This window comes from Narcine bancroftii, chromosome 6, assembly GCF_036971445.1.
Source record: "Narcine bancroftii isolate sNarBan1 chromosome 6, sNarBan1.hap1, whole genome shotgun sequence".
Lineage (NCBI taxonomy): Eukaryota > Metazoa > Chordata > Chondrichthyes > Torpediniformes > Narcinidae > Narcine > Narcine bancroftii.
The window spans coordinates 206006093-206033276 of record NC_091474.1 but is presented as its reverse complement, the minus strand read 5'-3'; the positions used below and the strand labels follow the sequence as shown (position 1 = coordinate 206033276).

General features: G+C 42.3%; 1 protein-coding gene across 7 annotated transcripts in view; it reads right to left on the bottom strand.

The window, feature by feature from the left end:
* The window catches only part of eya4 (EYA transcriptional coactivator and phosphatase 4), a 475725-nt gene that overhangs the window by 330272 nt on the left and 118269 nt on the right, over window positions 1–27184 (bottom strand). The window lies entirely within an intron of this gene.

Genomic DNA, 27184 nt, shown 5'->3' with positions numbered 1-27184 from the left:
ACTGTCCACGTTGATGACACAGCCTTTCCTTCAACAACTTTCTGGATAACCTCCTCGAAAAATTACTCCTCTACCATCTTGAAGATTGGAGTGACATATGTAATTTTCCAGACCTCCGAAACCATTTCAGAAACAAGTAATTCTTGAAAGATCACTACTTAGTTCTTTACAATCTCTCAGCTACCTCTTTAAGAACTCTGGGGTGTAGTCCATCTGGTCCAGGTGATTTATCCACCCGCAGACTTTTTACCAGGGGGTGAAGAGAGATTGGAGTCAGATGTGGAGTCTAGATTATTAGGAACTTGATGTCCAGAAGATGAGGAATTGCAGGTCTGCAACATCGTGGGGACGAGGAAAAGGATGTGGGTGTGGGTGGGTGGAATAATTGAGACTGTCAGGGATCAGGGGACAGGAGAAACAAGGGGAGGCAGCATAAGAGAAAGAATATCTGGGATAAGGGTGATCATACATGTGATCAGTTGTTGGGTGTGGGACTAGGAATCGGTGGGGCGGGGGGTAGAGGTAGTGTGTGGTTGAATATTTAAATGTGCGGTTAGTGTGGGTGGACCCTAAGCATACAAGCAGTAGGCCAACACTCACTAATCTACTGAAAGAAGGATTCACTTGCCAGTTGCTGGATACCTTGAACTCCATGACAGCACACCAGATAAGGATAGCTCTTGTATGGGTGCCGAAACTCTTGAGATAAAGTTAACTCTGTTTTGATGAATTTTGTGGAAAAGATACTTTACATAATTTAAAATATATATTGTGCATCCTCTAATGTTACTGAGCTCGTTTGGTTTTCTTTATCTGTATGTGCATTGTGTGTGAAGGACCCAGAATGAGTCTAAGGAATTATACTGCAGGTGCACAAAGGAAAATTCACTTGCATGACACATTTAAACATTATGTTATGTAGCAGAATTTCTCTCCAAATATATCTTGGGCTACCATCACCCATTATCTTGCAGAGTTCTGCAAAAAATACAATCAAATTTGTTCAACATGACCTTTTCTCTATGCTGCACCTTGAGTAATATGATTTCCTCACGCATCGTTCCCATTAGCAGTGTGGAATTATTTACCTGGATCTACCTTGTCACTCCTTAAAAGACTGGGATTACACTGATTTCCTTCCAATCTATGAAAATCAACTGTGAGTACAAATTTATTAATAATGCAGGCTAGGGACTCACAGAACTGGGTACACTGAGTTATGTCGTGTCTGGCTATTTTATGTTCTTAAATCTATTTTTTTTAAATTTTAAAAATGTAGGCACAGTAGCTGGCCCTTTCAGCCCATGAGCCTATTACACCCAATTGACCAACAACCCCAGTATGTTTTGAAAGGTGGGTGGAAACTGGAGCACTTGGAGGAAACCCATGCAGACATGTGGAGCGCGTACAAACTTCTTACAGACAGCACGGGATTTGGACTCTGGTTCCTAACGATTTAAGTGTTGCACTAACCGCTATGCTAACCATGTTGCCAATGTCAAATAATTACAGTATATTGGTTCTCAAATAGATTGATTCCCCCCCCCCTCCCCCCCCACTTTTAAATAGGGATAAGGTTAAAAGATCTCAGTATGGCCAGAGATGTGATTACGGAAATAGGACTTTGCACAGACGATGCAACTGTCCGTTTCTTTTCAGGCCCTTAGTTTTCTTTTTCTTTTGAGTCTCTTTCTTTTCTTTTTAGTGTTTTCTTTGAATGGCACTGCCATTGTGATTTATTTTCATTAAGTCTTGATAGGGGTTGTGTGCCCCATGATGAGTGGGAACAAGATAAGTTTTTGGAATGTCTTCGCTGTGGTGGGGAGGGGGGTGTTGGGACAAATACAGACTTTGGGTATGCATATGTACATGAATGGCTTTGTTTATTGGATTTTGTAAGTCTGTGAAAACTAAAATAAAATATAAAAAAAAGCTTGAAACATGAATACAACAACTTTATTAATATCATTATTAAATTATAATATTTAGTCATCATTAAATTTTACATCAACTTCAAGAGTGAAGGCAGATACAGTGTTCCAATTAATATTTCTGTCATACTTGTTCCTCAAAAATTTCAACTGAATCTATATCTTCCACCTCCATTTGCTTGTAATCTTCTTTAAAAATATGATTAAGAACTAATTTAATACTTACACATGGTTCAAATTTTTTTTCTGTAATAACTGACAAAGGTCTAAAATGATCTTGTTGCAACTGTGTAATTACTATTATCGAAACTGATCCTAATTTTATACTTTATGATCCTACCTCTGAAGTTTGAAAAGGGAAGGATTTTAATGGAAAATTATTTTCTCTGCAAAATGTGCATGCTGTTCACATCAAAACAAACCTTTATTGGAAAGGTGAGGCATGGATTAGATCAAGGAAGTGGAATGAAATGTACTGCTCCTATAAAGAATCAATATTTGTACAAACTCCAAATGTCCTCCTCTATGGCCGGCTTACGTGATTTCAAAAATCATGTATCTTTAAAAGTTCATCGACACTGCAAGGCAACAACTCAGAAATCATCTGCAATGTAATTGCATTTCTGCTGGTGAGGAGAATAAAATGTTTCTAACTGTGAATTAATCCAGCTTCATTCACCACCAATTCAGCTGCAATGAAAGCAGAACTGAATTGGACACTGAGCTCCTCAACAAATTATTTTACAAGGAGAAAATAGCATGCTTTGTATTAGAATTAACAACCCAATATATGCAGTTCAACATTTTATTCTTCCATGTTCTCTACCTGCGTTGTTACCTTCAAGAATTTATGGTCTTGTACTCAAAGATACCTTTGTTCCTCAGTACTGGAGCCAACCATTTACAGTGCATGCTCTAGTCTCATTAGTGCTTCCAAAATGCATCACCTCACACTTTTTTGGATTAAACACCATTTGCCAATTTTCAGCCCATTTCACCAACACTCTATTGCCTTCAGGGGGGTGCGTTGGATGAGGTTGCGCAGGTCGGTGTAGAACTTGTCCTTTTCTGCTGGTTCCGCCTGGAGGGTTGGAGCATAGACACTGATGAGGGTGATGTGACGCTTGTTTTGAAGGGGGAGTCGCATGGACATGATTCGGTCCGAGAGGCCTGTCGGAAGGTTTTCGAGTTTGGAGGCAATGAAGCTCTTGACCATGAAGCCTACACCAGATAGGCGTCGTTCATCCAAAGGCTTGCCAGACCAGTAGAGTGTGTAGCCCGCGCCGCATTCTTGGAGGCTGCCTACATCTGCCAGGCGGACTTCACTGAGAGCGGCTATGTCGATGTCAAGTCTGAGGAGTTCATGTTCAATGAGGGCAGACCGACGTTCAGGTCGGTGGCTGTCAGCCTTGTCTAGCATGGTTCTGATGTTCCAGCATGCTAGCTTGAGTTTGTGAGCATCTTTTGAGGGGGAGGACGTGGAGGGGGAGGACGTGGAGGGGGAGGACGTGGAGGGGGAGGACGTGGAGGGGGAGGACGTGGACCTGTCCTCGGGCCTGCGCAAAGGAGCTTTTAGGTGGAGTGCAGTGCGCGCAGTACTGGCCCCACCCTTTACACCCATGGTTCGTGTGCCGTGGCCAAGCAAGCTGGGACGTGGCAGCGAGGTCCTTGGGTCGTAGGTTTTATATCAGAGTGGCCTTCTCCTATGCAGGTTTTTTACCCGGGCTGGAGGGGCCTGCCTCCCCTCCTAGGTCGGTCCATACTGCCCGGACCGGGGCCGAGGCCGCCGCAGCTCACCCTGTGCCTGGACTGGGGCTGCCGCCTCCCACTCTCTGCCCGGATCGGGGCCTCCGCCTGCCCCATTCGACCGAGGCCGGGGCCGCCGTCTCCCCCTTGCTCCTGCCCGGATCGGGGCCACCGCCGCCGCCTACCCTTCGCCCAGACCGGGGCAGGGGCTGCTGCTGCTCTCCCTGTGCCCGGACTGGGGCCGCCGCCTCCAACTCTCTGCCCGTATCGGGGCCTCCACCTGCCTCACTTCAACGCTCGTGTCGGCAAAGACTCAGAAACCTGGCCAGGAATCCTGGGCAAGCATGGCGTCAGCAAGTGCAACGACAATGGGCGCCTCCTGTTGGAGCTCTGCGCAGAACAGCGGCTTGTCATTACAAACACCCTTTTTCAGCAGAGGGACAGCCTTAAGACCACCTGGATGCATCCCCGATCCAAACACTGGCACCTCCTGGACTACATCCTGGTGCGAGAAAGTGACAAACGAGATGTGCTCCACACCAGGGTCATGCCTAGCGCGGAATGCCACACTGACCACCGGCTGGTTCGCTGCAAGCTCAACCTTCACTTCAAGCCAAAGCCCAGGAACAATAAAGCCCCCAGAAAGAGGTTCAATGTTGGGAAGCTGCAGTCAGACGAAGCGAGAGGAAACTTCCAGGCAAACCTCAAAGCAAAGCTCGACGAGGCAACCCGCCTCACGGACCCGTCCCCTGAAACCCTCTGGGATCAGTTAAAGACTACCATACTGCAATCCACTGAAGAGGTACTGGGCTTCTCCTCCAGGAAAAACAAGGACTGGTTTGACGAAAACAGCCAGGAAATCCAGGAGCTGCTGGCAAAGAAGCGAGCTGCCCACCAGGCTCACCTTACAAAGCCGTCCTGTCCAGAGAAGAAACAAGCCTTCCGTCGCGCATGCAGCCATCTTCAGCGCAAACTCCGGGAGATCCAAAATGAGTGGTGGACTAGCCTCGCCAAACGAACCCAGCTCAGCGTGGACATTGGCGACTTCAGGGGTTTCTACGAGGCTCTAAAGGCTGTGTACGGCCCCTCACCCCAAGTCCAAAGCCCGCTGCGCAGCTCAGACGGCAAAGTCCTCCTCAGCGACAAGATCTCCATCCTCAACCGATGGTCAGAACACTTCCAATCTCTTTTCAGTGCCAACCGCTCAGTCCAAGATTCCGCCCTGCTCCAGTTCCCTCAACAGCCCCTAAGGCTAGAGCTGGATGAGGTTCTCACCCTGGATGAGACATATAAGGCAATCGAACAACTGAAAAGTGGCAAAGCAGCAGGCATGGATGGAATCCCCCCAGAGGTCTGGAAGGCTGGCGGCAAAACTCTGCATGCCAAACTGCATGAGTTTTTCAAGCTTTGTTGGGACCAAGGAAAACTGCCTCAGGATCTTCGTGATGCCACCATCATCACCCTGTACAAAAACAAAGGCGAGAAATCAGACTGCTCAAACTACAGGGGAATCACGTTGCTCTCCATTGCAGGCAAAATCTTCGCTAGGATTCTACTAAATAGAATAATACCTAGTGTCGCCGAGAATATTCTCCCAGAATCACAGTGCGGCTTTCGCGCAAACAGAGGAACTACTGACATGGTCTTTGCCCTCAGACAGCTCCAAGAAAAGTGCAGAGAACAAAACAAAGGACTCTACATCACCTTTGTTGACCTCACCAAAGCCTTCGACACCGTGAGCAGGAAAGGGCTTTGGCAAATACTAGAGCACATCGGATGTCCCCCAAAGTTCCTCAACATGATTATCCAACTGCACGAAAACCAACAAGGTCGGGTCAGATACAGCAATAAGCTCTCTGAACCCTTCTCCATTAACAATGGCGTGAAGCAAGGCTGTGTTCTCGCACCAACCCTCTTTTCAATCTTCTTCAGCATGATGCTGAACCAAGCCATGAAAGACCCCAACAATGAAGACGCTGTTTACATCCGGTACCGCACGGATGGCAGTCTCTTCAATCTGAGGCGCCTGCAAGCTCACACCAAGACACAAGAGAAACTTGTCCGTGAACTACTCTTTGCAAACGATGCCGCTTTAGTTGCCCATTCAGAGCCAGCTCTTCAGCGCTTGACGTCCTGCTTTGCGGAAACTGCCAAAATGTTTGGCCTGGAAGTCAGCCTGAAGAAAACTGAGGTCCTCCATCAGCCAGCTCCCCACCATGACTACCAGCCCCCCCACATCTCCATCGGGCACACAAAACTCAAAACGGTCAACCAGTTTACCTATCTCGGCTGCACCATTTCATCAGATGCAAGGATCGACAATGAGATAGAGAACAGACTCGCCAAGGCAAATAGCGCCTTTGGAAGACTACACAAAAGAGTCTGGAAAAACAACCAACTGAAAAACCTCACAAAGATAAGCATATACAGAGCCGTTGTCATACCCACACTCCTGTTCGGCTCCGAATCATGGGTCCTCTACCGGCACCACCTACGGCTCCTAGAACGCTTCCACCAGCGTTGTCTCCGCTCCATCCTCAACATCCATTGGAGCGCTTTCATCCCTAACGTCGAAGTACTCGAGATGGCAGAGGTTGACAGCATCGAGTCCACGCTGCTGAAGATCCAGCTGCGTTGGATGGGTCACGTCTCCAAAATGGAGGACCATCGCCTTCCCAAGATCGTGTTATATGGCGAGCTCTCCACTGGCCACCGTGACAGAGGTGCACCAAAGAAAAGGTACAAGGACTGCCTAAAGAAATCTCTTGGTGCCTGCCACATTGACCACCGCCAGTGGGCTGATAACGCCTCAAACCGTGCATCTTGGCGCCTGACAGTTTGGCGGGCAGCAACCTCCTTTGAAGAAGACCGCAGAGCCCACCTCACTGACAAAAGGCAAAAGAGGAAAAACCCAACACCCAACCCCAACCCACCAATTTTCCCCTGCAACCGCTGCAACCGTGTCTGCCTGTCCCGCATCGGACTTGTCAGCCACAAACGAGCCAGCAGCTGACGTGGACTTTTTACCCCCTCCATAAATCTTCGTCCGCGAAGCCAAGCCAAAGATTGCCTTCAACTACATTCCACGTGAACAAGAAGTATGCCAATCTTCATGTCATCTACAATCTTACTGACTTTGCCTCCCATATCTAAAAATATCACATATATTACAAACAACAAGGGTCCCAGCATCAATCCTTGAAGGACACAACGAGTCATAAGTATCTTATCACAAAAGCAACTATCTACCATCACTCTCTGTCTCCTATTGCTAAGCTATGGTGATTTTGAAGCTAATTTTGATCCCATGGGCCCAAAACTTTTGAACCAGTCTCCCATGCAGGATCTTTTTAAAGTCTTTACTAAAGTCCATGTAAATCACATTTACTGTACCATTTCAAATTCCTTACTTTCTATCCATTCCATCCAACTACCCAGTGACATTTGGCTCCCATAATATTTTATTTGAATCCCAACATTTCCACATACCTCCTCTAATACAAAAATGTGTATTTCCCCCTCTCTGCTGTCTCCTTACAAATGTCTATTTTCTGCTGAATTCATAATTTTTGCTATCCTTAGATAATTACATTTAAATTTAGACATATAGCATGGAACAGGTTATTTCCGCCCACAAGTCTGTGCCGCCCAATTTATACCCCATTTAACTAGACCCCCAGAATGTTTCAAACAGTGGGATGAAATCCACACAGACACATGGAAAACGTACAAACTCCTTATAGACAACACGGGACTCAAACCCTGGTCCAGTATCTGAATACTCTATGTCCCATTCTTTCAGCCTTCTTGCTCTGTAGCTCAGCTCATTGTAGCTCAGCTATATTATCTTCCCATATCCTTCACCCTTGTCCTCATTGGCCAACATTGGCTTTTGATTTTACAATAGCTAAATTTAAATATCTATCCATTCTGGGACCCATTTCTCTCTATTTCTGCAACAATGGTCCTTTCAATCTCTCTAATTCTTATTGTGGTTTGATGTATCTCCTCTTTCCCCCAAAATGACTAATCATTGTTCCAACCATGTGGATCCTGTGTATTGAAAATGCTTCTTCACCTTTCACTTAATTAGTTGACCACCTTCATTTCTTTATTACCCTCCCCTTTTGTACAAAAAGAAATTGCATTTATATCATACTTAATATTCTAAAATTCTCCAAGGCACATCACACAGTGGTATTAAATCATATAAGGAGATGCTTGGATCGATGAACCTGGATTGTAAGGAAGGTCTTAAAAAGGAACAAAGTTAGTAGAGAGGTTGAGAAGTAATTCCAGAAGTCAGGGCCTTTGGCAGCAGGAAGTATCACGTGTGGAGTGATTTAAATGGGATGTGCTCCAAAACGAGAATTTTGAAATATTTTCTTTTTGATTGGTTATTCAATTTAGCTGAGCAATACTTGCTACATTAAAACACAGGAGGCAATTACATTATTTTTAAATAAGAGGCACATTAGTTCATTAACAAAACTTACTAATGAATCAAGGGAGATTGATTCCAAATAATTTACAACCAGTGAAACTTAAAGCAATAATTTTAGTTTTGTCAACTGAGAAGAATATTGAAAAGTGAGAATATTGTAGCTCTACACTATAAATGTCCAAAATCCCCAAAATAGCAAGTGAGGCCTGTGACTTACACCTTCAATTTAAATAAATATGAGCAGGATAGCTTGGCTGGTTATAGAAGTAACTTTCTGAGTATAATTAAATTACATTCTTTCAAACTGTCAATCAAAGTTAAAGCCCTGAGGCCAAATGTTAGTGATTTAGTTAGTGATTTCACAATTTAGCGCATAGGACAAATTAAAAAAGACTCCAGCATATACATGTGACTGAATTGTGGAAAAAGTGGTTGGGTATGCAGGCAGTTAATTTTCTCTCCTTTCCTTCTGTAAGTACTTTCCATCTGTAAGTACTGACTATTTTTAACAGCAAAGCCTCAAGACCAACAGAAATCCCCAGATATCTTGACAACCAAGTACAATTTTGTCCTTACGCAAATCTACAACGGTTTGCTACATCAAGAGTCAGGGTTTTACTGTAGAGCAGGGGTGTCAAATTCAAATTCACAGAGGGCCAAAATTAAAAACTTGGACTAAGTCGTGGGCCAAACTAAATATTTATTGAAAATTTTCAACAACATTTGCATGTTTTCTCTTCTTTCAACATATGTAATGTTAAACTTTTTCTTATTAAAATAAATGTTTAATAATAGTTTTGGTTAAACTCTTTCCAGATTAACAAATTAACAAATGAGAAATAAAATATTCAATAAATAATATTTCTCTATGGCCTTTAAGCTCCTTTTAAATGTATTTTTTTTCACAAGCCAACAAGTCAAAAAAATAACAACTTGGTTCAATGAAAATCCAATCTTTCAACTATGAACAGTCCAAAGTTAACCAAAGAAGATATTAATCCAAGCTTAGCTTGCTACACTGTGATTTACTCTGATGCACCTGGGTCTAAACCAGATACTTGGCATCTCTTCTTAGATGCAAGTTCATCAAACTCTGGGGTCAGAGTTTGCCTCCCACCTGTGTTGAAAGGTCCTGTTTTCTGTCTTTCGTTTGGCCATTTTTCGTAAGGGGTTTATTACACGCAAGTTCGGCGACAGGTCGCAGGTGCTGATGAAAGTAAAGAGAGGAGGTTGGGGCGATTAGCGGGCTGACGCCAATGCATTTGCAAAGCATTCTGGGATTTGTAGTATTAGCTGTGCATGCGCTATACTGGTGCGGCGGCCAGTGGGCCAGCTCTAATACATATTTGATATGATCTTGCGGGCCAAATATATTATATCATGGGCCAAATTTGGCCCACGGGCCTGTGTTTGACATGTGTGCTGTAGAGCATTGTATCAGAGGTCAATCCACGGACTACAAGAGTGACCACAAGGTGGGTCTCCCCCTCCTTAACCTATCCATGTGATCGTTGTTTGAAGAGGACTTTCAAAATCGTTGAGGATCCATATCACCCCATTCACAGCATTTTCAGAGCCAGAACCATTAGTCTGAGAAACAGCTTCTTTCCACAGGCAGTGCGACTGCTGAACGATTGATGAACAGCTCATACAAACCCTACTATTTATTAACAATAATTATTTATTTTTGTATATGCATATATGTACTGCATTTGTATCATTTGTCCGTATGCATATTTTGTCTGGTTGTGAGTTTGTATAATTTTGAACTGAGTACAGGAGAATGCTGTTTCGTCAGGTTGTACTCGTACAATCAGATGATAACAAAAATGAACTTTAACTTCAACTTGAAAAATTCTAATAACATCAAAACTTTGATTTCACTCTACCTTCCTTAAGCAACACTAAGCTGCTTGTTTTAATACAGTACTCCTATCGCCATGTAATTGAAACAGCTCATGACAAGGGAATTAAAACCAACCACTTACCTCCTCTGTATGATTAAGCTATTTATTGCATTAATCAGTTGAGCCCCTTAGGAATAGCAATTTAACGATTATTCATTGGCCTGGGCTTATCAGAGACATTCATTAGATTGTTCAATGCACTGGATTTGCAATATTGATGTCGAAGCAATGGTATTTTTTATAGTGGTCTCAAACATAATATGAAATTCTGAAATGACTTTTGATTCCTTTTACGCACTACTGTTCATCTGAGTTTAACTAAAAGGAGAAAACTCTTTCCAGTGGTATAAGGTGAACAGAATAATTATTCTAAACATAAAGATATATTAACAATCAAACTTAGGACATGTCCAAGGACATAAAAGTACATGATTTTATTTTCGGATGCAATGTTTGCACAAACTGCCAGATTGGAATTCTAAAGGTTACATCTTAATTATTTATTCACAGAGTTACAGAATCCGAGTTTTATAGTATGGAAACAGGCTATTCAGTCCAACATCCATGCTAACTAAGGTCACCCCATTTGCCTGTGCTTAGACCATATCCCTTCTGAAAGTTTCCTATCCATGTATCTGTCTAAATAACTTTTAAATTATGAAATTGTACCCTCCTCTACCACTTTGCCTTGAAGCTCCTTCAACATATACTCCCACCCTCAGAATGAAAAGGGTGTTCCTCATCTAAATCTTTCTCATCTCAACTTAAATCTATGCCCCCTTGTTTTAGACTTCCCGAGCTGAGAAAAGGACCGATTATTGACATTATCTACACCCTTGATGATTTCATGCGACAATAAGGTCACCCCTCAGTGTCCTATGCTCTGGGGAAAACAGCCTATTCAATCTCTCCTTATAACTCATGTCCTCCAGTCCTATTCAGATCATAAGATTATAAGACAGAGGCAGAATTAGGCCATTCAGCCCATCCAGTCTGCTCCCAATTCAAATCATGGCTGATTTATTTTTACTTTCAATTCATTCTCCTGCCTTCTCCCCATAACCTTTGACCACCCTTATCAACCTCTGCTTTATATATACCCAATGATTTGGCCTCCACAGCTATCTGTGGTGATGAATTCCACAAGTCCACAACCCTCTGACTGAAGACATTTCTCCTCATCTTGTTCTAAAGGGACATCCTTTTATTCTCAGGCTGTGCCATCTGGTCCTGAACTCTCCCACTACAGGTGAGTCACAAAAGTCTGTAGGAGTTGAGATTATAGTAAAAACACACTGAAATGCTGGAGGAACTCAGCTGCACTTTTCAGCATCTTTCTTCTTATTCCTTGAAGAAGGGCTCAGGCCTGAAATGTTGGCAATATATCTTTGTCTCCTATGACGCTGAAAAGACTGGCTGAGTTCCTCCTGCATTTCGGTGTTTTTTTTTCTCACTGCTGGAAACATCTCCTCTATGTCTATCTAACCTCTCAATATTTGGATGAGATCACCCTCATCCTTCTAAACTCCAGTGGATACTAAATGCTCCACTAAACGCTCCTCATACATTAACCCTCTCATTCCTGGGATTATTCTCGTAAACCTCCTCTGGACCTTCTCCAACACCAGCATTTCATTCCTTGGACATGGGGCCAAAAACTGCTCACAATATTCCAAATGTGGTCTAACCAACGGTTTGTAAATCCTCAGCATTATATCTCTGCGTTTCTATTCTCGTTGTCTTGAAATGGATGCTAACATTGGATTTGCCTTGTTTACTTCTAACATTTCGAGAATCCTGCACTGGGATTTCCAAGTTCCTTTTGGACTTCCCATTTCTGAATTTTCTCTCCTTTTAGAAAATAGGCTTCTTCTTTAATCCTTCTTCCTGCTCACATCCTCATGAATCTTCTTTCTGTACCCTTTCCAGCCCAATGATATAAGTGTGATCATTTCTTCCTTTGGTAGGCTATCTCACTATTATTACTTGTTTATGTTACAACAGATGAAGGTTCCTGATACAATGCAGCATTCAGAAATTACCAGAAGTGAGAATGCAAAATATTCTGCTGCACCCCACAGCCCAAGTAACTCAAAATAGAATTAAACAGACAAAGGGGAATATTAAAGTGTTGTGGGGAGTAAGCAGAAAAGAAAGTATGAAATATTGGTCTATTTGAAGAAAAAAAGTGAAAGAAACTAAATGTGCTTTCTCTTTTCCAGAGTGTTTAAGGAGTTTATGATTATTAGTATTTTCTTTTAATAGTTCAAACTACTTCTTGCGACTAGATGTCCCAGGAGGTACAGTAGCTGCCCCCTTTCAGAATCAAGCATTGTAGAGTTTGTTCTACTCAGATCTAATGATGACTGAGATTCAGATACATCTTGGAGCATTCTTGGCCTTTGTTGTTGAATTCAGTACTTGATTACTCAATCCATTGGAAACAAATGTCTTTCAGATCTTGTTTATCCTTCTTGCTAGGAACAGACAAGAATGTAATTTACTTTGCGACTTTCTCGTACTGCTGGAGAGAATTGTATTATTTTTACAACCATAGTTCTTTTTGGATGGACAAGTTGGGGTCAAAGCTACATGGGTGGCTTGCTCTCCTTGCTTAAGGTATTGGAAAATTTTATAAGATTTACTCGTCGATGGGTGGATTGTCTTTAAGAGCAAAGGTTGAACAGGAAAGGCTTGCAACAGCTGGGGTTTAGAAGAGTACGAGGGAATTGGATTGAGGGATCTAGACTGGGTGGTCATGCAGAGAATGTTTCCTTTTGTGAGATAGATCTCGGGGTCACTTAAAAAATAAGGATTCACCAAGGGTAGTAGATATAAGGTAAAAAAATTCTTTTGGAAGTTTGTTTATTCTCGTAGCTTTCTCCTTCAAAGGGTGTGGAAGCAGATTCATAAGTTGATTAGTTAGGGGTGAAAGGGAACGTAGAATTTTGGTTGGAATCGTGAGTAGTGACACAACAGACTTGAGGCTTGCATCATTTATTCCTGTTCCTCATTTACATACAGCCAAGCTACAATGCTTCAGTGGCCACAATTCTCAATATAATTCAGGCTGGAATCAGAATCAATTTCATTTCCAACTGTCAATCAAACAGTGGAGCAGAGACTGGAAAGTTCAAGAGTTGGAGAGCTTACAAAAACAGACGAGGGGTCACAAAGCACAGTTATCCATCATCTGTTGGCCCAGTGCAAGCATCAACCCAACTTTGTGACACCTGCTAATCTATTGATTGTTACAAGCAGCTAATACTAATTGCATTGTTGTATGGCTGCATGTAGCAGCAAGCTGTTTGATCCTCCAGAGAGAAGGTAGTCTCAGGCAGCAGGTGCTGGTGGAGTGGCTGTAGATAAGATTTTGATTTGAAAAATAGGGTCACATAGCTACAGCCGAGGTGAAGAGAACTCTATCGAAGGTGAATCCACACAAGGTAGTAAGACCAGACAACATACCTCGTCGGATACTGAAGGACTGTACAGTTGATGGAGGTCTTCACGGACATCTTCAACACTTTTCTGCAGCAGTCCCTCATTCCTGCGGGGGTTCAAGACAGTCACTGTCATCTCGGTACCCAAGAGGGCATCAGTAAGAGGTCTCAATGACTACTGCCCTGTGGCACTGATCTCCACCATAATAAAATGCTTCAAGCATCTGGTGATGGAACGCATCAAAGCACATCTCCCAGAGACACTGGATCCATTTCAATTCTCATATAGAAGAAATCGTTCCACAGTCACAGCTATAGCCTTGTCACTTCAATCCGTCCTGGCCCACCTGGAGAATGACGTCTCATATGCAGAGGAGTGAGGGGTAGCCCATCCATATGGTGATAGAAGGGATTCCAGGTAAACTCTGCAAGCCATGAGAGCAATTAACTGCAATGATGCATGCGATAGTGATAGGAAATCCCATTGTGAGGAGAACAGACAGGAGATTCATCGACTTCAGGTCGGCATTGAATTCGATCATTCCCCAGAGGCTGGTGGCACAGCTGTCCTCGCAGGGACTTAGTGCCTGTAATTGGATCCTGGAATTCCTAATGGAAAGACCACAGTCTGTCCGGGTTGGTAGCAGAATATCGAGCACCGCAATGCTGAGCACTGGTGCACCTCAGGGCTGTGTGCTCAGCCCACTCCTGTTCATGCTACTGACCTACCTGTTCCAGCTCCAACAGTGTCATCAACAGTAACTGGCCTCATCAGCAACAACAATGAGTTGCTACGAGAATAAACAACCTTCCAAGAGAAGAGGTGGAAAATCTCATGAAATAGTTCGAGAGTAACAACCTGAGTCTCAACGTGGACAAGACGTAGGAGATGATCATGGACTTCAGGAGGAACTGGAATGACTACCCTCCACTACACATCAAGAACTCTGTAGTAGAGAGAATGGAGAACACCAAGTTCCTTGGAGTTCACTTAACTAGTGACCTATCGTGGTCACTCAACATTTCCTCACTTGTCAGGAAGGCTCAACAGCGAATGCACTTCCTGAGAAGATTGAAGGGGGCAAGGCTACCAGCTTCCATTATGTCAGCCTTCTTGTTGGCTGCATCACATTATGGTATGGTTGCTGCAGAGAAATGATTGGAGGTCAATCCACAGGACTATGAGAGTGGCAGAGAGGATTACTGGATTCTCCCTTCCCACCAATGACACCATGATCTGGGATCATTATCTGAAGAGGGCACGCAAAATCATTGAGGATCCCTTCCACACTGCACACAGCATTTTTCAGCTGCTCCCTTTGGGGAAGTGATACAGGAGTATCAGAGCTGGCACCACCAGGCTGAGGAACAGTTTCTTCCAAAGGGCAATGAGAATGATGAACAACCAAAAGAACTGCTCACACTAACCATCAAGTCTCTCATTTGTACAAAACAAATTAATTTATTAATTTATTGATAATACTGGTCCTGCATGTGTATTATTTGTCTGTATGTGTGTTACGTCTGGTTGTACGTCTGCGTGTTTTGCACCGAGGACCAGAGGACGCTGTTTCGTCGGGTTGTACTTGTACAATCAGATAGCAATAAACTTGAATTGACTTGACAAAATAGGGAGAATAAGCGCCAATATTTTTCACTACTGTATTGGAGCTATGGAACAAGGCTTGCAAAGAATTGTAAGGTGGCCCATCCATATTGGGATAGAAGGGTCTCCAGGAAAACTTTGTAGGCAGTGAGTTCAATTAAACTGTGATGATGCATGGATTAGTGACAGAAAATTCGGTGAGGCCGATAAACACGCCCATATGGCATGTTGCTTCCCTGAAGCCAGAGTATGGAATGTCTCAAACTGGGTCCAGAACATTCTGAGAGGAGAGGGCGAACAGCCAGGAGTCTTGGTACATGTTGGTACCAATGACATGAGTAAGATAAGCCGGGAGGTCTTAAAGTGGGAACACAGGGGATTAGGGAGGAAGCTGAGAAGCAAGATCTCAGGATTACTGCCTGCACCACAGGCTAGTGAGGGCAGATAAATGTGTGGCTGAGAAACTGGTGCAGGGGGCAGGGGTTCAGATTCTTGGATCATTGGAATCTCTCTTGGGGAAGGTACTCCCTATATAAAAAGGATGGGTTGCACCTGAACCCAAAGGGGACCAAAATCCTGGCGGGCAGGTTTAATATATCTTTTCGGGAGGGTTTAAACTAATTTGGCAGGGGGGTGGGATTCAGAGTGCTCGGGCTGAAGAAGGGAGAAACAGCAGTAAAGTGAAGATAGTGTGCAGCAAGGATGACAGGCTGGTGACGAGACAAGATAATAGCCAGAAGGATGATAGAGGTACAGTAGATTCAAAAACTGGTCCAAAGGTAGTATATGCACACAGCAAGATGGATGATCTTGCTGTACAGCTACAGGTTGGGGAGTATGATGCTGTGGCCATTAACAAGTCGTGGCTAAAGGATGAATGTCATTGGGAGCTGAACGTCCAAGCATACGCAATGTTGTGCAAGGATAGGAAGGGAGGTAGAGGGGGTGGCGTGGCTCTGGTGGTAAGCCACAATATTACATTATTGGAAAGAAGGGACATAGGGACTGTGGTGGAACACGGTACTGTGGGCTTGTGCAGGCATGCCCTCAATGGGCTGGGCAGGCTGGCCCACCTTCTGTGCCTGTAGCCTCGCCCCATAAGAACCCCTAATAAAGGCCAAGAGCCCTAGTCTCCGCCCTCATACCTGCCTTGGACGTGAGCCAGCAGCATGTCTGGGTCTTCTGATCAATAAAGCCTTTGACTCTTGCTTCGTGTCTGTGAGTGGTCATTGATCGCAGCACAGGATCAGAAGAGGTCGAGTCCTTTTGGGTTGAGTTAAATAATATTAAAGGTAACAATTTGTTTTATGGGCAGGATGTAGTAGAGAGATGGAAGTCTTTTAAAGATCAGATTTTGAGAGTGCAAAAGCTTTATGTTCCTGTTAGGTTAAAAGGAGGGGCAAAAGGTTTGAGAGAGCCGTGGTTTTCAAGGAATATTGGAAACTTGGTTCGAAGAAAAAGGGAGGCGTACATTAGATATAAGAAGCATGGAGTTAAGGAGATGTTTGAAAGATACATTGAATGTAAGAGGAATCTTAAGAGAGGAATTAGGAAAGCTAAAAGAAGGTACGAGAAAACTATGGCAAGTAGGGTGAAAACTAATCCAAAAGAGTTCTACAAATATGTTAATGGTAAGAGGAAAGCTAGAGACAAAATTGGTCCCTTAAAAAATCAGAGTGGAAAACTGTGTGTGGAACCTAGAGAAATGGGGGAGATATTGAACAGTTTCTTTTCTTCGGTATTCACTAAGGAGAAGGATATTGGGAGATGTGGGATAAAAAAAGCAAATTGGGTAAATATGGGGAATATAGAGATTACAAAAGGTGTAGTTTTAAGGCTTTTGAAGAATATAAAGGTGGATAAGTCTCCGGGACCAGACAGGATCTTCCCCAGGACATTGAGAGAAGTGAAGGAGGAAATAGCAGAGGCTCTGGCGGTAATTTTTCAAATGTCATTAGATATGGGGATAGTGCCGGAGGATTGGCGCATTGCGCATGTGGTTCCGTTATTTAAAAAGGGTTCAAGGAGGAAGCCTGGCAACTATCGGCCTGTAAGTTTGACGTCTGTGGTAGGTAAATTAATGGAGAAAATTCTTAGAGATAGTACTTATAAACATCTGGATAGACAGGGTCTGATCAGGGGCACTCAACATGGATTTGTGGGAGGAAGGTCATGTTTGACCAATCTGATTGAATTTTTTGAAGAGGTGACTAGGAATGTGGATGAGGGTAGCGCAGTGGATGTTGTCTATATGGACTTCAGTAAGGCCTTCGATAAGGTACCACATGGAAGGTTAGTTAGGAAGGTGCAGTCTTTAGGTATAAATTTTGAGATAGTCAAATGGATTGAACATTGGCTGAAAGGGAGAGGCCAGAGAGTGGTAGTGGATAATTGTCTGTCAGGTTGGAGGCCGGTGACCAGTGGTGTGCCTCAAGGATCTGTATTTGGCCCATTGTTGTTCGTTATATACATTAATGATCTAGATGATGGGGTGGTGAATTGGATTAGTAAATATGCAGACGATACTAAGATAGGTGGAATAGTGGATAATGACGAAGGTTTTCAAGGATTGCAGAGGGATTTGGGCTGCTTAGAGAAGTGGGCTGAAAAATGGCAGATGGAATTTAATGCTGATAAGTGTGAGGTGCTTCATTTTGGTAAGAAGAATCAGAATAGGACATATGTGGTAAATGGGAGAGCATTGAGGAATACAGAAGAGCAGAAAGATTTAGGAGTGACGGTACATCGTTCCCTGAAGGTAGAAACTCACGTGAATAGGGTGGTGAAGAAGGCTTTTAGTATGCTGGCCTTTATCAATCATTGCATGGAATATAGGAGTTGGGAGGTGATGTTGAGATTGTATAAGACGTTGGTGCGGCCTAATTTGGAGTTCTGTGTGCAGTTCTGGTCACCTAATTATAGGAAGGATATAAACAGAGTGGAGAGAGTGCAGAGAAGGTTTACCAGAATGTTGCCTGGGTTTAAGCATCTGGAGTATGGAGAGAGATTGGACAGATTGGGTCTTTATTCTTTGGAGCGTAGAAGGTTGAGAGGGGATTTGATAGAAGTATTTAAGATTATGAAAGGGATAGACAGAATGGATGTGGATAGACTATTTCCGTTAAGAGGAGGAAAGTTTAAAACAAGAGGACATGAGTTAAGAATTAAGGGGCAGAGGTTTAGAGGTAACATGAGGGGGAACTTCTTTACTCAGAGAGTGGTAGCTGTGTGGAATGATCTTCCGGGAGAAATAGTGGTGGCGGAGTCAATTGTATTATTTAAGAAAAGGTTGGACAGGTATATGGATGAGAAGAAGATGGAGGGTTATGGGCATTGTGCAGGGAGGTGGGATTAGAAAGGGGTGTTTGGTTCGGTGCGGACTAGAAGGGCCTAATGGCCTGTTTCCGTGCTGTAATTGTTATGTTATGTTATGTAAAAGGACAGTAATGGCAGTTATATCTAGGCCACCAAACAACTGCCAGGATTTGGATTACAAAATACAACTGAAAATGATGAGGCATGTCAGAGGGACAGCATTATGATAATTTTAAATGAGAGTAGATTTGGAAAGTCAGGTTGGTACCAGATCTCAGAAGAGAGAGTTTGTGGAATGCATGTGGTATAGCTTTTTGGAGCAGCTTGTTGGTGAGTCTACCAGGGAATCAGCTGTTCTGGATTGAGCACTGTGTAATGAACTAGAGGTGATTAGAGAACTTAAGGTAAAGGAACCCTTAGGAGACAGTGATCACAATGTGATTAAGTTCACTTTGACATTTGAAAAAGAGTAAAGGAAGTTACAGTTGCATGAGAGAGGAACTGGTCAAAGTCGATTGGGAAAACACATTAATGCAGAAGACAGCAGATCAGCCAGGGCTGGAGTTTATGCACAAAATGAGGAATGTGCAGGACAAACACATACCAAACAGAAAGAAAATTGTGAATGGACAAATGGGACAATTGGAGCTGACGAGGGAATTTAAAGCCAAAGGAAAAGTAAAAGAAGGGGGCATAATGGGAATCAAAATTAAGAGGGACGATATGGGACTTGAAACTTAAAAACTTGGAGAAGGCAATCAAGAAAAAGATGAATTATGAAATGAAGTTAGCAAGTAATATCAAAGAGGAAACTGATGAAATATTTTGGATCCGTTTCCACTGTGGAAGACATTAGTAGCATCTCGGACTCTCACAGCTCTCTTGGAAGAGAAGAAAATTAGGTTAAGATCATGAGAGAGAAGGCACTTGGGAAGCTAAAATGGTCTAAGGATAGATAAATCTCCCGGACTGGATGGAGTGCATCCTCCGGTTCTGAAGAGCATAGCTGTAGAGATTGGGGAAGCATTGGTTAAGTATTGGTTAAGAATCAATGGAGTCTGGCATGGTTCCGGTGAACTAGAGGATCGCAAATATCACTCCACTGTTTAAGAAGGGAGTGAGGCAGCAGAAAAAAAAATTATGGACTTATTAGCTTGACATCAGTGGCTGGGAAGCTGATGGAGTTGATTGTCAAAGATGAGATTACAGAATACCTGGAGGTGCATGAAAAGATAAGCCCAAGACAGCATGGCTGCCTTAACATAAAATCGTGCCCTCCCTCTGCATCGGAGAGACTGGGCGCAGATTGGGACATCGTTTCACTGAGCACCTTTGCTCCGTCCACTAAAGTGATAAAGACCGCCTAATAACCAACCATTTCAGTTCTGTGTCACACTCCCATACTCACATGTCTGTCCATGACCTTATGTGCTATCCCACCAAGACGACCTGCAAATTGAAGGAACAACATCTGATTTTCCGTCTGGGGACTCTCCAGCCAGATGGTATTAACACCGCCTTTTCTGGTTTCTGCTAATCCGCTCTCCTCTTCCCCCTCCCTCCTTCCCTTCTTCTTTCCAATTCTCCTTACTCTCTTCCCTCTCTCTTCACTGGCCATCCCTCCTCCCCTTGATCTCTGCTGTCCCCTCCTGTAATGGTTAAAACCTTGTGGTTTTGATTCTTAGTTAATTTTATGTCTGTCTCTTTAATAGAGCTATTGTTTGTAGTGTTACCATAGTGACTATGATGTAATATGTTTAATATACACCCAGACTAATGACTTGCTCATTATTTTTCAGGATGTGAAGAAGCGCGAGGACAAGAAATTTTTCTTTGAATTTTTCTGTGTTTCTCTTTAAATACTTTTTTGTCTCTTTAAATATCGTTATGTATCTCTTTAAAGCTTGAGCTTCTTTATATATGTTTTATATCTCTATCATTGTACAGTAAATACTTCATTATTCATCATTATAAAAGTCTTAATGTAAAGCTATGCAAAATGTTTATCCATTTTATCAATGAATTAAAGCTACATAAAGCAGCAGCTACAGAGTTGGACTTATTGGATTAAAGAGATTGAAATTCGGAATATCGTAACTCATGCTTTTGGAAGACGATACTTTGAAATTAGGATAGATTAGAATAAGGAAAATGTCATCTATATCTCCCTCCCTTCTCCACCTATCACCTCCTGCCTTTGCAACTACACCTCCCTCCCTTACACTTTTGCATGAATGCCTGCCAACATTTTTCCATACCTTGATGAAGGGTTCAAGCCCGAAATGTCAGTTGTGTAGTTTTACCTTTGCTATATAAAGGCCACTGTTTGACTTGCTGAGTTTCTCCAGCATAGTGTGTTTTCACTTCAACTATGGTATCTCCAGATTTTCGTGGTTTACATCATACCTGACAAACCTATTGGTAGGATAGACAGGGGAGATGGAATGGATGTTGAGTATTTGGACTTTTAAAAGGCCTTCAACAAGGTGCCACACATCAAGTCTCCTATGAAAGATGACAGCCCATGGAGTTACAGGAAGGATACTAGCATGACTAGAGCATTGGTTGGTCAAAAGGAAACAGAGAGTAGAAATAAAGGGATCCTATTTTGGTTCATTCTCGATTACCAGTGGTGTTCCAGCTCTTTTTACATTGCAAATGATTTGGATTATGGAATCGATGGCTTTGTGTTTAAATTTGCAGATGATTCCAAAATAGGTAGTAGGGGAGGTGGTGCTGAGAATACTGAAAGGCTGCACTTAGGAGAATGGGCAAAGAGGCAGATAAAATACAATGTGGGAAAGTGTATAGTCGCGCGCTTTGGTAGAAGAAATTGATGGGCAGGCTATTATGTAGATGGGGAGAAAATTCAAAATTCAAAGGTACAAAGGGACTTGGGAGTCCTTATGCAGGATACCCTCCAGGTTGAATCGGTGGTGAAGAAGGCGAATGCAATATTGGCATTCATTTCCAGAGGGATAGCATACAAGAGCAGGGATGTAATGATGAGACTCTATAAAGTACTGGTGAGACCTCACTTGGAGTACTGTCTCCAGTTTTGGGCACCCTATTTGAGAAAAGACATGGTGGCGATGAAGATGGTTCAGAGAAGATTTACTAGAATGATGCAAAGAATGAAAGGCTTAGGATATGAGGAATGATTGCTGGCTCTTGGACATTCCTTATTGGAGTACAGAATGAGGAGGGGGGACCTCATAGAAGCATTTTGGATGCTGAAAGGCCTGGACAGAGTAGATGTGGCAAGGATATTTCCCGTGGTAGGAGATTCTAGGACAAGAATGGCAGAGAAGACTTGATGGGCCAATGGGCCTACTTCTGTTCCTATATATCTTGTGATCAATGCCAAGAGTTAAGCTCCACAAACTTTATTTATTCATCTTACATGAGTGATTAATGCCTATGAATGCTTCTTCAATCACCATAATCTTACTATCTGCACAGCCAAATGGTGTTAAACAGGAAAATCTGCAGATGCCTGGGGTCGAGTGCAATACACAAAAGTGCTGGAGAGATTTAGCAGGTCACCTTCATTGGAAGTAAAAAGGTAGCCAATGTTTCGGGCCTGAGCCCATCATCACGAATCTGGAAAAACAGGTAGATGCCAGAATCAAGGCTGGTGCCAGACTGTTTTTTGCCCTAGGCCACTACTTGAAACTCCCCCCAAAAAATTGCCAACTTCAACTCTCAAATTCAGATTGTTTGTAGAAAAAATGAAAAGCACAAACTTGAAATTGCTAAATTTATTTTAAATTGCAAAAGTAAGTAATATGAATTAGAAGAAAGAGCACACAAGGTTCTAGCATGGCAATTGAAGCAGAACAGGTATCTAGAACAATTAATCCAGTCAAAAAACATTCTGGGATTATTAAGTACTAACTAGTGGTTCTCAACCTTTTTCTTTCCACTCACATACCACTTCAATTAATCCCTATGCCGTTGGCGCTCTGTGATTAGTAAGGGTGGTATGTGAGTGGGAGGGGAAGGCTGAGAATCACTGTTCTAGACCCAATTGTTACTGAAATATTTTGTTCGAGAAAATTGTCATTGGCCCATTTCCTTTGGAGTTATGAAACCATGCACATAACGAGACAATGAGGTACGATCAAAACAGTGGTTTTCAAACTTTTTTTCCACCCACATACCACCTTAAGCAATCCGTTACTAATCAAGGAGTACCTATGCAATCGGGAATACTCAAAGTGGTATATGAGTGGAAAGAAAAAGGTTGAGAATCACAGGTTTAAACCACAAGAAATAAATGATTCTTTTAAGGAATTTAATGTGGAATTATGATTTGGGAGGTTTTCAGCTCCCTAATTTTACGAACTATTATAAAGCAAGCAGTTGCACTCTGTTAATGTCTGATTTAAATCAAATTCCAACTTAAGTCTATATGGAACTTAGTAAAATATGGGAACCAAAGCCACATAATTGTATTTATAAATGGAATTCAAGATTTTGTTTTGAATATTTTATTTTAGTTTTCACAGACTTACAAAATCCAATAAACAAACCCATTCATGTACATATGCATACCCAAAATCTGTATTTGTCCCAACCCCCCCACCCCCCCCCCCCCACCGCTATAGCAAATACATTCCAAAAACTTATCTTGATCCCACTCATCATGGGGCACACAATCCCTATCAAGACCTGTAATGAAAATAAATCACAATGGCAACGCCATTCAAAGAAAACACTAAAAAGAAAAGAAAGAAACTCAAAAGAAAAAGAAAACTAAGGACCTGAAAAGAAACGGGCAGGTGCATCGTCTGTGCCAAGTCCTATTTTCGTAATCATATCACTGGCTGTACTGGGATCTTTTAACCTTATCCCTATTTAAAAGGGGGAATCAATCTATATGAGAACTAAATAAGGTTGCCATATGTGTCATGTTTCCTCCATAGGTTATATGTGATTTTCTCCAGGGGAATGCAACTTTGGATTTCCATATTCCATCATGTGGTATTTAGCTGGCAGCCTTATTTCCATGAAACTGCTATACACTTCCTGGCTACCGCCAAAGCAACCTTAACAAACAAAATTTGGAATTTAGTCAGTCTAAACTGCACTTCTCCAATATTGTAATTTTTGTTAGAATATTCCCCAGGTCTTCTCAAAAAGGTCTCAGCTTTGAGCACAGCCAGGGGGAATGGACGACAGTTCACATATCCATACCACATCTAAAACACATTTCTGAAATCTCAGTCTTTGATCTGTGTAGTTTCTGAGGTTTAAGGTGCAACTGATTCAGGATGTTACCATATAACCATATAACCATTTACGGAGCGGAAACAGACCATGTTGGCCTTTCGAGACCGCACCGGTTCACTGATTTTGTGCGCCTTCTAATGTATACCGCACCATCCTATATCTGGTATTGACAACCCCCCACAGGAATTCAAGATGGTTAAAAGTGAATAGAGAAACTCCAATATTAAAAGATTGAATTGAGCTTTGGAATAAGGTTGATAAAGAGATTGGGGATGAGGTTTATTGTCAAGAAAAACACCATTGTTTCAGTATAGATTCATTCCATTTTACAAGGGAAATCAATTTTTAAAGATTTGGCAGTATCAGGGTATTAGGAAGACCGAGGATGTTTTCGAAGCATGGAAATTTATTACTTTTAATAGCATGAAGGAGAAGTTCAAGGTACCTGAGAATATTAGCCTTATATTATCAAGTTATGGAATTTTTACGTGAAAACTTTGGTCAAGAGCCGTTATTGCATGTAGGGACAGAATTAGTATCATTATTGTGTAATGGAGAAATAAAGAAATTTATTTCAGTGATGTATCGGTTACTATAAAAGAAAGCCCGAAAATATCTACACAAAGATGGAAAGTAGATTTGAATAAACAAAGAGATGAACAGGATTGGATTTGAGTTTTATTTAGTAAAAATATGAAAAGTAAATAAATATGAGGTATAGGCTGGTATGATATAATTTTATTCATTAGTTATATTTGACATCACAAAAGTTTAAAAAAATTGAACCAGACCTTTTTGGATTTATGTTTTAAATGTGGACAGGAAATTGGTACATTTTTGCATTCTAATTGGCAGTGTCCTAGATTTAAACCCTTTTGGTTAGAAATAGGTAATTTATTGGAACAAATAATGGGATTAAAGTCCCACAGGACCCAATGTTATTTTTATTAGAGGTGTTAAACCTAAATTGAAATTGAATATGTATCAAAAGAAGTTTGTTCCAATTGCTTTAGCAATCGCAAGAAAATGTATTGTCATAACTTGGAAGTCTGATACAGATTTAGGTATAGAAAGATGGCACATGAAGTTTGGAGTTGTAACCCACTTGAGAAAATTACTTATAATTTACGAGATAATTTGGCAGTGTGAGCAGTGGAAGAAACACAGCCACCATGTTGAGGGTCGTTAACGACAGTTTTTATTCAAATTCAGCACGCCCCTTTAATGCCCAGGGTGCGCATTGGAAGGGATGCTGAAGTCCGAGAGAAGCCTCTGACGACGCCATTTCCTCATGGCTGCCCCATCACGTGGCAATACAAGCGGGGCCGGTTCGCCAAGAGGATGTGCGTCGCCACAATAAATACTATATATTTTGGAAGATATGGTGCCCATATTTACAAAATGTGAGTGTGAATATTTAAACAAAGCTCTGATATTCCCTTTCTCCTTCAGGTCTCAATATAGTAAAAGAAAACATAAAGTAATAGGTACTCTTGTTGAGGGTCTCTTGTCCTCTTTTTATGTTTTTCTTACTCATTTTTTTCTTTAGTAGGGGGATAGAAGAGGAAGGGGTTATATAGGAGGATTACTTTCTTTTCTTCTTATATATGCCACATTGTATAATATTCCAATTCTCTGAATTCTTTGTGCTTTTAAATTTATAAATAATTTTTTAAAAAATTGCAAGAATAAATAATTCACCTAAAGGGCACTCGGTAGAATTCATACCTCCGCCAAGAGCAAAACAACATTAAAACCTTTTACTTCACACCTTTTTTCCACCAGAATGATGCAGTATGAAAATGCCCCTTTGGCCCATCAAGTTTGCTTTGACTTTCCTGTAACCACTTTTACAAATCTATGTTACTCCCCTTTTTTATTTTTGCACATTTTTATCACCCCCCCCCCCACCCCAGATTCTACAACTTACACTACAGCAACGGCTAATAATCTACCTGCCCACATCTTTGAGATTCAAGAGGAAATTGAAGCATCCAAAGGAAGCTCATGTGGCCACAGGGAGAATGTGCAAACTGCATACAGACAGTACAGACAGAGTTCAGTGCAGAAGCCTGGTCACTGGAGTTGTGAGATAGTAGATGCATTAATTGCACCACTGTGAGACAGTATCAACGATAACAATAAAAAAGTTGATCACGTCTCTTTGAGAACTGCCTGGAAGGATAGTATCTCCATATTACACAATAACGACTGTGAGAACTTACAATATATTGATAGAGAACCCTGAAAAAAATGTTAACTATACCATAGAATACTACAGCACAGAAAACAGGCCATACAATACATGCATTCATACAGTATAAATAAAGAGCTGAAAGAAATGATTATTCATTCACCTTTCTTCAAAGCCTGCCACATTACTCCTCTCAACGTCAACTGAAGCACTGTCGATCACGCCAGAACTTTGCGCCTGCACTAAACATTCCCCCATTTGCGGACCCACCCTACACATGCCAACTGGCCCCAGTAACTAACCCACCATGCATGCGCCAGCCAGCCAGCCACAGTATTCAAAATCCATCACGCGTGCGCCAGCCAGTATTCGCACATGCAAACAAGTATAAAGATGGCTACACCCAGCCACATGATACCAGGGTACTGACTAATAAGTTCATTTTGCACATTTACCCTCTACTCACCGGATGTTTGGCCACCCTGACTGTGCTGCGCCCCTCTGAGGTCCGTGCTCTAGGCCGCTGCCTAGTGTGCTTAGTGATAGTGCCGGCCTTGGCAGGAATAAAAAGGTGAGGGGGAGGAGGGAGGAGGAGAGGAGAGGATGAGGGAATGGCACAGGCTAACAGGTAAGAGGTAATATGGATACAGGCTGAAGGGTAGAAGACAGCGAAGCTGAGAAGTGATGGTTGAGAAGGCAGAGGGCTAAGAAGGGTATCTCTGATAGGACAAGGAAGGGAAGGGGGTGGGACACAGGAAAAGATAGAGACTGGGGGAATGAGGTTAACAGAAATTGGAAGTCAAACTGCCGAGAAACCCCAAATTCTTTTCAGTGGCATCCAAATCATGCACCCATCAATAATTTCAGTGAATCAGATATAACATACCGCTGATTACCTCACTCTCATACATTTAGCATTGATGCATGTCTCATTCCAAGGTCTTACTGGATGAAAGTCTTGCCAGCAATTGAACCATGGCAAACAAATAGCCAAAACACATTGTGAGGTGAAAGACTGATGGTTAAATATGAAGATGCCATCATCATCTAATCCTTCAGCTGTATGTCTGGCTGTAGCCTCAGCAATAATGGTTTTAATGATGGAGGGTCTCCTTCATAGGTCTGAGGTCTGGCAGAACACTATCCCTCACCGAACATTCTAGACCAATGACCAATGTGAGGAGAGGTCTCAGTTGCAGCCCAGAATCAGAGACCGGACTTTGGCTGGTCACATTCTTAGTTCATGGCTGTAGATGTGAATCAGGTATGGATCAAGAATATGTGTATGTTTGCAATTGAGGGTGGGGTCTGGAATGCTCCCTTTACGCTTACTGGGTTGACTGGAAAATGTACTATGGTATCA